Source organism: Anser anser (assembly GCF_964211835.1).
Source record: "Anser anser genome assembly, chromosome: 4".
Lineage (NCBI taxonomy): Eukaryota > Metazoa > Chordata > Aves > Anseriformes > Anatidae > Anser > Anser anser.
Genome location: NC_139724.1, coordinates 75817881 through 75830547, shown reverse-complemented (window position 1 = coordinate 75830547; position 12667 = coordinate 75817881). Strand labels below are relative to the sequence as shown.

The 12667-nt window shown below is 50.2% G+C and overlaps 1 protein-coding gene across 3 annotated transcripts in view; it reads right to left on the bottom strand.

Moving 5' to 3' along the window:
• PTPRA (protein tyrosine phosphatase receptor type A) overlaps positions 1-12667 on the bottom strand; it is a 97731-nt gene that overhangs the window by 60483 nt on the left and 24581 nt on the right. The gene's annotated exons all lie outside the window — the stretch shown is intronic.

Genomic DNA, 12667 nt, shown 5'->3' with positions numbered 1-12667 from the left:
TGGGCCATTTAAATACATTTAACCCAACCTCTAAGGCTGGGTCATTTAAAGAGCAGCGGCGGCGGCTCGGAAACATAGGGTAACCCCTGAAGGGTTAAAACGTAGTTATGGAGACGGGCGCGATTAAAATTCTGGGCGAGTGTATTTAAATCGCAGGGAGAGCCGAGCTTGCCCAACTGGATCGTCAGACCACAAGTTCCCCCAGCCACCGCTTTGATTTTTTTCCACCGCGACGCGCACAAAAAAATCCTCTTCTGCTTTTAGGGCACGCACGCGGGGATCACGGCGCGCGTTGCGCGAGACGGCTCAGGAAATGATTCCCGCTCGGGAACGGCTGCCACTTGGTGCTTCTGTATCCCCGAACTGCCCCCGTGCCATTCAAACCCTGCCCGCAGCCACGCCACCCGGGCACTTATCGGCTTCTCCTTCTGAAACGCTGCCGGGATGAAAGAAGAGACGATGGCATCTCGCTGCGGGACCAAATCCCTGCCCGAATCACCGCACGCAGGAGCTCGGGATACCGGAGCTTCCACACTCAGGTTGTTTTCGGGAGGGAAATAACCCAAGATCTGCTGCAGAGCACCGAGACACGGGGTGCTGGGTGTCATCCTGCCCCTTCTGATCCCCACCCGAATTATTCTCCCGGACACTGCTGCTTTTTGAGCAGAGGCGGCCGGGGACTTGCACGTGGACGGAGCCACGCGGGGACAGGCTGCGCACCGCAGTCACCACCCAGGAGCTGTGGTACGGGAGCAATTTTGCAGCCTTATCCCATGTACTTGGCATAAAAGCGCTGTGATCGACAGGAGCCACATCGATGGGCACCCCAGGGAGGCTCGGGGCAAGAACCGACCCCCAGATGCTTTTGGGTCCCATCAAAATCCGCACTTGGCTGCTCCGGGACCAACAAGTGCCTGTGCACGTGGTAGGGCTAAAACCAAACTGATCTGCTTCGTGCACGGCCCGAAAAAGGATGTTATTGCTATTATTTATAAGTCACGTATATAAAGGGATGAAAACTTCACCCTAAAGCTGAGCCCGGAGGGAAAAGCCTCCTCTGGATGGTGCTGGGGACCCCGCCGCACGTCCCCGCGGGGATGCCGGCTCCAGGCACGTCCCCGCCGCCCCGCTGGGCTCCCGCTGCCTTCCCCGGGCTCGGCGCTGCTTTCGGAGAGAAAAAGGGAGGCAGGCTAAAAGGCAGAGCTGGCAGAAGGGAGCCGCGTAGGTAACCAGTGGCAACTGTGCCTAATCCAGCGCGGGGACAAAACCGCCGGCCTCATTCTTACCCGCGGCACGTGTCGGGCCGAGCGTGGGCACGGCCGCAGCCGCTGCCTTCTCCGTTCGGTTTCGGCTTACTTTCAGAAGGGTTTCTCTTTTTATTAATGATTTCGGTCCTTTTTTTTTCACACAAACGAGATGAGGCTGGAGCTGGTTTGAGCATAAAGGACACACAAAAGCTTTCTCCTCAGCATACGCATTCAGTGCGCAAAATAAATGTATTCTGGTCTGTTATTTCCCCAGTGCTGGAGAAATTGCCAAGAAATGAGCTGCTCTAATGCTCCTGTTCTTGATTTTTTTTTTTTTTAAGTATTACAAGAAAGAACAGATAAATACTCGACATCATGTTGAAGATAATGAGCTCAGCAGTTCTCTGCCCGATATTAAGGACACGGCCCCAAAAAGATGCCTCGGTGCCACAGGATGCAGAGGCATCTGCTCACCTCCTAGGCGCATCAGCAGCAACGCAGGTCAAGATTGGAAGCCACAAAAATCTTAGAAGAACACATTTGTTACTGATTTTCTTAGAATTTGCTAATCACCAAACACGTGGGCTAATGAATGCAACCTGACTGCTAACCCCCAGAATCACAGAGCTGTAGGGGTTGGAAGGGACCTCGAGAGATCGTCGGGTCCAACCAAATCCATCCAGATTTTTGGTAGCTTCTTCAACAACTACAGGGTGGCTAGTTTTTATTTCTCAGAGCTCGAACAGAATACTAAGTTAGTCGGTTCTGAGCTGAAAAAGCACTGTGGCTTGTCCCAGCCGAAACCAGGAGAGAAAGGCAAAGACAAAACGAAGACAGAAAACCATTTTGCCTACTGTTGATCTGTGAACGTATCGGAGGCAGGAAGGACCACAGATGCATGGAAAGATGATGAGGAGAAACATCTGGTGCCTGCTCGCTGCACCAAGACACGTTTGTCCCTTTTCCCCGGCACCAAGCTGGGAACTTAGCAGCTTTCCTGCACCTCCAAGGAGGTCAAGGAGAAGCCAGGCTCTGCACGGTAGGAAGACACGTGAGAACGGATATAAGACGAAGAGACGTTCAAACTACGGAGAGAAACTTTACCACCATGAGGTCGGTCAAGCAGGGCATCAGGTTGCCCAGCGAGGCTGTGAAATCTCCTTCCTTGGAGGTTTTCGAGAGCCACACGGATAAAGCCCTGAGCAACACGGCCCTGCTTTGGGCAGGAGGCTGGAGCAGAGACCTCCAGAGGTTGCAGCTAACCTCCTGGGCTACCCAGTGACCCTGCCTTCCCAGGTGTCTGATCATCAGTTAAAGCTTATGCCATAACGCCAGCCTGTGCTGCCGGAACTGCACAAAAATTTGGACAATGAACTATTTTACTCTGAGCAACTCACTGCAAAAAAAAAAAAAAAGCGTATACAAGAGAACAGAGGTTCCGTCCTCTACGAGACATCCCCGCACCCAGATGCTGAAAACCTTCCAGATAACGACAGTCCCTTCCTTTTGATTTCACCCTTTGCCTCAGATTCCCCTCGAAACAACACTTTCACAGCCCTGCAAATGCAAACAGACTGAGGCCTCGCAGGCAAGGCCGGGGAGGTTTTCTTTTCCTCGCAAAAAAAAAAAAAAAAAACACAAAAAAAACACAACAAAACCCTCTTGATTATTTATGCCGCTCTCTGAACAACACCAGCTATTGTCGGAAAGCTGTTTGCAGCGTTTTAAAGCTCTGAATGTCACATTGAGAGTCTGGTCATGTCGGCGGGGAAGCCTGCCGCTGCCACGGCCCGGCACAAAACGTTTGGTTCGAGGCACCCCGAGCACGGCAGCGCCGAGCCGGGCAAAACCGAAACGGAAGCCGGTGGGTGTGCCGGCCACCTTTTATATAAGGATATTAATAAAAACAAGCAGGCAAGGGTCGGCTGGTTGCTTGTTTTTAATTCGGGGAGAACGGAGGAAAAGGTGAAGGAGCAACAGGCAGAGCCGGGTGGGCGAGCGACGGCTCCGGCTTGGTGTCGTGGAGGAGAAACGCGGGGAGAGGCGCAGGGGCGGCGGAGCTGGAGCCCTTCCCGGCAGGACCCAGCGAGGAGGGAGCTGGTGCCAGAGCGCTGTCGAGAAAAGCGGGCTGGCCCAGGGAACAGGCAGCCCGTTTCCTGCTCGATTGCGACTGGGCGAAGGGAACCGGGGCTCTGCGACTGAGCAAACAAAGCGCCTTCACCTCCAGCTCCCGGCGCGCGTTCCCCTGCAGGAACAAGGGCTGGGGAGCGCCCCGGTGCCGCCCTGCTGCAGCTAAAAAAAAAATAATAATAAAAAAATAAAAAAGGTTTTTTAAAAAAAACAACAAACCGCCGGGCTCTTTTCCACGGTGTGTTACGTTACAAAGCAAAACTGGCCGGGCTGCAATCTTCCGGAGCGCTCCTGCGCCGCGCCCCGAGCGCCAGGTTTCAGGTTACCCCGCCGTACCTGCCGGAATCTCAGCCGAAGCGCGCTTATTCCTATCGCCTCCGCTACCACCCGGCCTTTAATCTGCAGATCTTCCGACCATCCTGCGAAGAAAGCAAGTGTCGTTTCCTTCCCACTCCCCCCCCTCCCACACCCCCGTGCGCCGACGAGGAAGTTATAACCCGAGTGAAATAATAAATACGGCCCGGCGAGGAGGGAACACAAGTAGCAATGGGAAGGACGGCGGTCCCGCACGACCCGAACCCGAAGCGCCTACAGAACCCATCCATTCGGGCTCCCGCGCAGGAAAGCAGCTTTCCGGCGCCGTGCACCGAAGCTCCTCCCAAATTTTGGCATCTCCACCTCCCTCCTGCCCGCAGGATGGCTTTTAAGCACGGGGGGGTGTTGGCTTGAACCGACTCGGGGAGATTTAACGCCGCTCCCAGCCGCTGCCGCGCGTCTCGCCGGGCTGTTTACCACGAGCAAACGTCCGAGCAGCAAGCCTGGATTTATCGCTCCATCCTCCCCATCACTCCCCCAACGGCCGCAGCCCAGAAATCCAGTTTGCCACCCCTCGCACGGGAACCTGGGGGCGTTTGTCAAGCTCCAGCATTCATCTCCGCAATCTCAATCCACCATGAAAGTATTCAGTGAAGCACATTAAAGGCTTGCTCCATATAGGTGCGCAGACTCTACCGTTACTACTTCACACTCAATTTTTCCCTAACTGGGGAAAAAAATAGGCAAACTTTATTTAACTATAACCCAGTGCTGCTGTGTGCTCCTGTTCCCATTACCTTTGAGGTCCGCGTGGATTTTTTCCAGCGCCACCACCATGCTGTGGCATAAATCGAGAGATTTATGCAAAACTTGATTTATTTCCCGCTCTTATTTTATGAGCAAAGGCTTTCCCTTTAGCTGCACCGCGGTGATTAACTACGTACCTACTGGAAAGCCGGCGCTGCCAAGAGACCGGCGCGTTTCGGTCCTGACGTCTGACGAGATGTTAGAAGATGTGATTTGTCTTTAAAAATAAAATAAAACGATTCCCACGTCCCCGGGGGGCAGAGAAACACATTTCTTGTGCTGCCCCCCGTGCTCTGTGCGATCGGAGCAGGATGGGTTTGCACAGGGCAAACGGGAGGGTGTTGAAGCCACGCCATGGTCAGTCTTCCCCCAACCACTCGAGGGGGGCAGAAAGGAAATCCACGCCTCCCTGGGGCACAGCGCAGTGCTTTCCCTAATCAAAATATCATTAAGCTGACGGAGCACGGACCAAGAGAGATCTTCACTTTCTCCCACTATAACTTTCCCGTTTCCGCCGCGGTTGATGTTGGCACGCGTTATTTTCACGCAGACGGAAAGTAACTACAGAAGCAATCAGAGGACTATGTTTTTTACAAAAATAATAAAATATTCACGAACAACCTCATTTTTTCCACTGTTTCGCAGCCCAGCCACTACACACAGCGAGCCTACGCCTCCACCGCACCGCAGATGAGCCACCTTCTCCGGCAGAGGCTGGCATCGCATCTGCCCGAAACCATCACCGAGGCAAACCGCTGCTGGCAGCACCAGCCTATGGAACAACAGAGCTCTGCAAAAATAAAGCTTTTGGGCAAACAGAAGATTGCGCTTCCTGTGAACACCGAATAAACCTTCACACGTTTGGCACAGAAACCACCCAGGCAACGCTCAGCTTACTGCCCCTCGGAGAGACTGACGGGTCCCATCCCAACGCAAAACCCCACCGAATTTGGTGAAAGTATTTTGCCATCGAAATCCCAAACTGGATCTGCACCCCGGTTTTCTCCCCCCTCTGAAAACGAGCATTTAATTTACTAGATGCGGTTAAGTAAGAGAGAGAAACTGCTGCACGTGGATGGAAATCCCAGTGTCAGCGCTTTAAGGCCGTGTTAAACGCTAAGCAAGCAGGCTTTTTGCTGCGCTGGGGTACGTGGTGATCCCCGTGTGCACACCAAGCCCGGCTGCCAGCATCACCTCCGGGGCTGGGGACAGCAGGGGGATGCCCCTGGCTTCAGACGATGCCCTCAGCTTCGGATGACGACCCCTGCCTCTTTGAAAGAGAAGCCGAAGCTCAGCTCCCGTAGGCTGCCCTTCAGGTTTAAAAAATAAACTAGGAGGAGGGTAGCGAGGATTAAAGAAGCTACAGTTTCAAAATATTCAGCCTATAAAACTGACTTGGGTGAAAGTTGCATTAATCGGTCCCTACAAAGGCACAAAGCCCCTTCTTATCCTTCCTTGGGCTTGCAACGTTGCATCCGCGTGAGCAGCTATTGCAGCCCGGCTCTCTCCACAAGCCTCGTGAAAAGCTTTCACTGCAACAAACGCCAAGGCGAAGAGAAAGAATGAATTAAAAATCCAAATAAAGCTCTTTTTTTTTTTTTTTCCTACCATGTAATTGCAAATGACAAACATATCTGTGGCTTACAGAGGAGGCAATAAATTAAAGCTACAGTCACAAATCGGACCAAAAAAATGATACTTAAGTCATTCAATCCACCACCCCGGGACAGCTCCAGCCCCGCGGGATGCTTCTCAGCTTTGTGAAAGACTTGGAGGCCAGAAGTGAGCAAGTACACAACGAAGAGCGAGCTCAGAAGCTTTTTCTTTCACAATTGAGCCAACCCTCTGGTGCTTCCTGAGCGCAGCCTTTTGCGCTTTTGGGTCGGGTGGTAGGAAAAGCAAAAGGTCTTCAGCAAACAAGCTGTTTATTTGTGAACGGAGCACATCATTAAAAAAAAGAAAAAAAGGCAAAGTTTGATCCTCAGCAAAATGGCTGCGTGTGTTTCTTCTGCAAACGCTCAAGAAAATGGCTGCAAGATTTCATTTTATAGAAGAACTATTGGTCCTGGGTGTAATTTTAACCTTAATTTGGTGCAACAAGATGTGTTTGAACCTATTAAGAGGCTGAGGACTTCAGTAACCTAACTCATACCCCCCAAGATAGCTGCAGCAGAATGGCCCCACGAGATCCACCAGCAGCAGCATGGACCCGGTCCTGGAGACCGCAGCAATTCCTCACCTTCAGCCACAGCAGAATAAATAAAATAACCCAGTCTCCCACCTTCTTCATTTCCCATTGAGCTGCGTATCCTAACCAGTGCTTAGGAAGCATGGCATTCCCCTCTCCCTAACTTTGGTGAGCAAAACTATCTTAGGAGTAGTCATGAAACAAAAGCATATCTAGATATTTAAAAATCTTTGATATTTTGGAGTATTTTCTGGTATTTGAGGATTTTTTGAGTTTGGTATTTTCTAAAAAAAAAAACCCCGTACTCAGACACATTCCAACTTATAGAAGTTCATGGGGGAAAAAAAGAGCCCTATAGCCATATACCCATGGACTTTGCACTCATTTCCAGACACTTCCGAGAAACTCCAGGATAATTTACATTTCATAAAAGAGCACTTTCGGGTGAAGCAAAGTCACGATCACATCAGAGGTGAGTTTCTCCAAACAAGTACATCATAAATAGTTTTCTATGTCTCAGCTGGGTTGAAGTCCATCCAGACGGACATCCCCCAAAGCCTGGGGTTTGGTTTCAGAGCACGTCCATCTGTTAAGACCCACTGGACTTCCCAGCACGGCACGAGCCCCAAAGCTCAAGTGAAAGAGATTTTCAGCAAACAAATCCAAGACTTGGGTGATCCGGGCTGTGCAGTAGCCATCTCCCCGCACCACAGATGTGACAGCAGTACAATAGCATGAATAATTTTTGTTACTCACTCCCTACCGAACGAAGGCATTCAGAGGCTAAATTAGGAACATGAAAACGATTAACATTAGCATTAACCTCAGTCCCACCCTAATTGCACTACATAAAAGCATACGTAACAATTACAAAGATAACATTGTGTGTCATAAATATCACACACAGGAATACAGCAGTCACAGCATTTATTTCCTGACCCGGGAAAGCTGCTATAATTGTAGAGCATTGTGCCACGGAGGACTCGGATCTGGGAGCTGCTTGCCAACAGGCCTCGTTTGCTGTAATTTCCCCATCGGGCTCTTCCAATCCTTCATGTTCCCCATCAACGTCGCGTCAACGCTCTGCTCCGGATCCAGCACGATGCCGTCCGGCAGGAATTTCACGTTCTCGATGGAAACAAATTAAGCTAGATGGGGAGACGTGAAGCAATTACAGCAGAATGTGTGTGTGCTGGCTTTTAGAGGCACATTGCTCAACTACGAGTATCTAAACTAAAGCCTCGGTCCCTGTCGGAGGCCCTCCATCCAAGCCTCCGTTCAGACAGAAAAGCCCATTTCAGATACAAGGAATTTGGCTGTTATATCACTCGCAAGCCAGAGGTTTAAGGACCTGGGGGTCCTGGTGGGCGACAGGTTGGCCATGAGCCAGCAGTGTGCCCTGGTGGCCAGGAAGGCCAACGGGGTCCTGGCGTGCATTAAAAGGACCGGGGACAGCAGGTCAAGGGAGGTGATCCTCCCCCTCTACTCTGCCCTGGTCAGGCCTCACCTGGAGTACTGTGTCCAGTTCTGGGCTCCCCGGTACAAAAAAGACAGGGATCTCCTGGAAAGAGGCCAGCGGAGGGCCACAAAGATGATACGGGGCCTGGAGCATCTTCCCTGTGAGGAAAGGCTGAGAGACCTGGGTCTGTTCAGCCTGGAGAAGAGAAGACTGAGAGGGGATCTCATCAATGTGTATAAATACCTTAAGTGTGGGAGACAGAGGGATTTGGCCAACCTCTTTTCAGTGGTTTGTGGGGACAGGGCAAGGGGCAATGGCCACAAAATGGAGCCCAGGAAGTTCCGCACCAGCATGCGAAAGAACTTCTTCCCGGTGAGGGTGACGGAGCACTGGGACAGGCTGCCCAGGGAGGCTGTGGGCTCTCCTTCTCTGGAGATATTCAAGGCCCGTCTGGGTGCCTACCTGGGCAACCTGCTCTAGGGAACTGCTTTGGCAGGGCGGTTGGACCCGATGATCTCTGGAGGTCCCTTCCAACCCCTACAACTCTGTGATTCTGTGTTTGCCATTCCCAACCTGGACGGCCTCCTGCAGCTGGTGTTGAATTATTCCAGCCCAAGAAACCACCACACCCTCTCGGATGGGTGCTTTGTCCGCGGCATTTTCCCCTCCCGTGACAGCTGGCCTCGTAAGCAAAATACTCCCAAATAACCCCCTTTCTTTCTAGGTAGAGAATTTAAACCACCCGGATGACAAACAAGAAGTGTAAATGACACCTCCCTCCCAGAAGGTGCCTGCCTAGTGGTGCAAAAACTGAAAAATCCCATGTTTTTTTTCAATCTTGTCTTTAAAAAATATCTTGCATCCCAACGAAGCCTTCTCCAGTCAATATTTCCAGGTAAACACTAATACCAGCTTTTACCCCTAAATGCTTTCTTAGCTCTAAACGCTTTTCTACCAATTGTAGAGAAAGTTAAAAATGACACGTGCATTGAGATTGACATTTTCCAATTAAAGTTAATGGATGACAGTGACTCTAATAAGCAGGACTGAAGAAGGAAGAGGTTCTCCAAAACAGAACTAGCAATATTTTTGTATCCCCCCCAAGTGCTAACGTAAGCTGTTAGCATCTCTCTTATCCCAGAGGTAAACCACTGGCTTGGGTCTCTTCTCAGTTTCATCTCCACTTTCTGCCCAGGAAGAACAATCAGTTCTACATCAGCCGCTCCTCTTTCTGTACTTAAGGTCTTTTATAAATTATACACGGGATTTTATTTTCTGGGCCATTTCCCTGAAAGTCATCAAGTTGTGTTTTTTCTCCTGAAGCGGGATTCCCTCTGGAGGCTGTGCCGCTGCCAATGCTCCTTCCACTGCTTGCAACACGCGTTCCGAGGGCGAGATGAGCCTCCCAGAAAGGTTCCAAGGGCAACGCTGAGCACTGGCTATTCCCCACCGGCTCTGCACTTTCCGATAAATACCTCCCTCATTAGTATGCTGAGCTGCATTAGTTCTGCCGCTTAACGATGCGAAAGCATTAAAGTTGCGCTGAATTTTCAATTTCACAGCTTGCAATGTGATGCATTAGATACTCCGGGGTCTCCAGCCGCGGGGCGCTGGCAGCATTTACTCACCGTTTTGGATTTGTGAGCGACTGTCAGTAAATCTGCTACTGCCTGGAAAAGGGGCAGCACGTGCGAGCAGAGATGAAGCCGTGATAGGTACAATAGGGTAAGAAGGGCAAAACGACTGTCCAGTATCACACGGATGGCACTGGCAGCAACATGACCTCAGCCAGGAAGTTGGTTTCATTCCTACACGATCCAAATGTGGATTTGTTAAGGTTACGTTAAGGCTGGATTAGGTCTTTTCCAACCTGAGTGATTCTGTGATTCCCCAGTGGCAGGTAAGCGGTAAGTTTACACTGCAGACCTTCCATCGAGCCCAGGAAGCGCGATGAGCTCTCCACCCAACCTCCGTGCTGCTCAGTTCTCATGGCACTTGCAAGATTTGAAGATTTTGAGGTTTCTCAAGTTTGGCTGCAATTGCCCAGTTGTTCTGAAGGCTACTTGGGACAGCGGGCTGATAAACGCGGGCTGCGCGCTCTTCCCACTCTTGTATCCTCAGGGAACTAAGCTGCAAGAACACAACATTTAGCTCACCATTTTTAAATTCCCCATTTACTCTCTATGTGAAAGTGATGAAGAACGACCAATGCACAGAGCTTTTCAGCCCCGACGATCAGATGAGAATAAGGCCAGCCAAGGCTACGGCACACACACGCGTACTCAAGTTTAGTTCAAGCAGAAAGGTAACAGGGGTAGCAGACGGCTCCTAGATGCTCAAATGTGGACTTGCAGTAGGATTCCTCAATGCGTACGGAGCATTATGGCTTTAGAGGCATGGAGTGGATTAATCAAACAGAATAATTATCTCTTGGTGAAGCGTTGAGCCGGAATTAACGAGATTAGCGTTCGTGTCCCAGCTCTTGAAGTTCTCACCCTTGGGGAAGTCATATCAACTCCTGCATCTTTCCACAAAACCTCCTCAGCATTACTGATTGCAGAACCCGAGTGAAGATGCCAGAGGGAAAAACTATACCAAAGCAGACTTTTTAAAAAATTTTCCCCTTAATATCTGTTATGAGGCACTGTCTTGTTTTATTCATGATTCTTTGAAGGCCGATCTTCCAGCTTAAGGGATAAAAAACCAAGCGTGTGTTACCTTCTGAACAGTACCACGTGCTTCTACTGGTAAGTACAATCCTGAATGAATGCTCACATCAAGTAACAGAAAATGCATGGTACAATTTCACGTAACAACGCGTTCAACCAAAGCGTGGCACTTCATTACAACGTGTCTTCAGGAAAAATTGTGAAGCCAGCTCCTGGCCTCAGATCACACTAGCACAGAAGGGCATGGCAAGAACAACTGTCCCGTAGAGCTTCTTATGTCCATATTTTGTGATCTCCCCGAAGACTTGGGTTCTTCACACATGGCTGTTCCTTTTGTTTCCCAAGTTCACACCGCAGCAAGCAAGGCATTGACCCATCACGATGGATTTCTAATTCAGCTACTCCACACCAGCTCACCTGTAAACCCCGGGTGTCCAATATCTGGCATTTGGAAGAGTTCAGTCACATCCCTATTCCTCCCTAAAGCACGGGGACATCCAAGACTTCTCAGGACGCGCCTTCTTGGTTGGATCAGATGATCTTGAAGGTCTTTTCCAACCTTAATGATTCTATGATTCTTCTGACGGCTCTTTTGAGAAGCTCATTCAGAGTGCAAAGTTAGGCTAGCCGTCTCCCCATTGTCCAAAACACAAAATGCAGGGCAGATTTTGTGTGAATGGAAAGAAAGGGCAAAAGCGTGTGGGTGGAAGAAGCTCGGTCGTATTTCAAAACAATTCCTTGTTGCTTTTTAATCTAAAGCCAAACTTATATTGAATCCAAATTTGTGTCGTGAAGTTTAAAGAGCAAGGGGAGGCTTCCTCCACCCCGAAAGCACACATCCAGCGAGCAGCCAAGTGGTGTAAGGAGGAATTTGACACAAGAAGATGATAACTGTGTTTTGGTGGTAGCATCTGTGTAATCCATAACCCCAAAGCTGTCATCATCTGACCCAACACGAGGTGACAGACCCCACAGAGACACCAGCGGCCGCAGCCACCAAGCCTTCCTCCCCACGCTCAGCACCAAATTGCACTGCCAGGGCTGCAGGGAGAAACCTCGGTGGGAGGACACAAAACCCACAGGATTTCAACCCCAGCATTTTTCCACCAATTTCCAATTGCCTTGAAAGCATAATTAACGTCGGTTGTCTTCTGATTTTATCTCCGTTTTCTCAGGTTGTAGGCTATTTGGGAAAGCACTGTGCATGTCTACGTGGGTATGCGTGCCAGTGCGTGCACGTACTTGTCTGCACTTACCAGCTTCCCAGCACAACTGCTTTTCTCAGGGCCTCCTTGGAGAGCAGAAGTTCGTGAGGACGCCTAACCTTCGGGAAATTTCCCTCCTTAGCCCGTGCAGTCACTGAAAAAAAAAAGATTTCTGCTCCCATTGCTTCTTGCTGGTACAGGTGAGCTCAAACCAAGCTCGGCTAGGCTCAGCTCTCCGCATTCCCCAAGGTGTTTCGGCAAACTGCTCTCACGGGGGTTTCAAACAAAGATGCTAAAACAGCCCTTGCAGTAAGGAAATAACATTTTTTTATTCCCTTCTCCACGTAAAATTTAAGGTTTCCTGATAAACCGAAGGATGGGATTCTGAGAAGTCATGGGGGACCTTTAAAAAAAAAAAAAAGGGACCAAGAAAAGTCTTACCCAGGCTGAAGGCTAATTGCCATTTGTCCCTTTTCCATTAATTCTTCTAATATTCCCCCAGCTTTTGGGGCAGCCAAAACCAGACCTCTGGACATCGCTGATGTCTACGTGATCGTGTGCCCCAAGGTGCAAGCCAATAACTCGCCTCCAGGAGCGGCCACAAGCGAGTCCCCCCTGCTACCTCCGCATCTTGCCACATTGCGAGC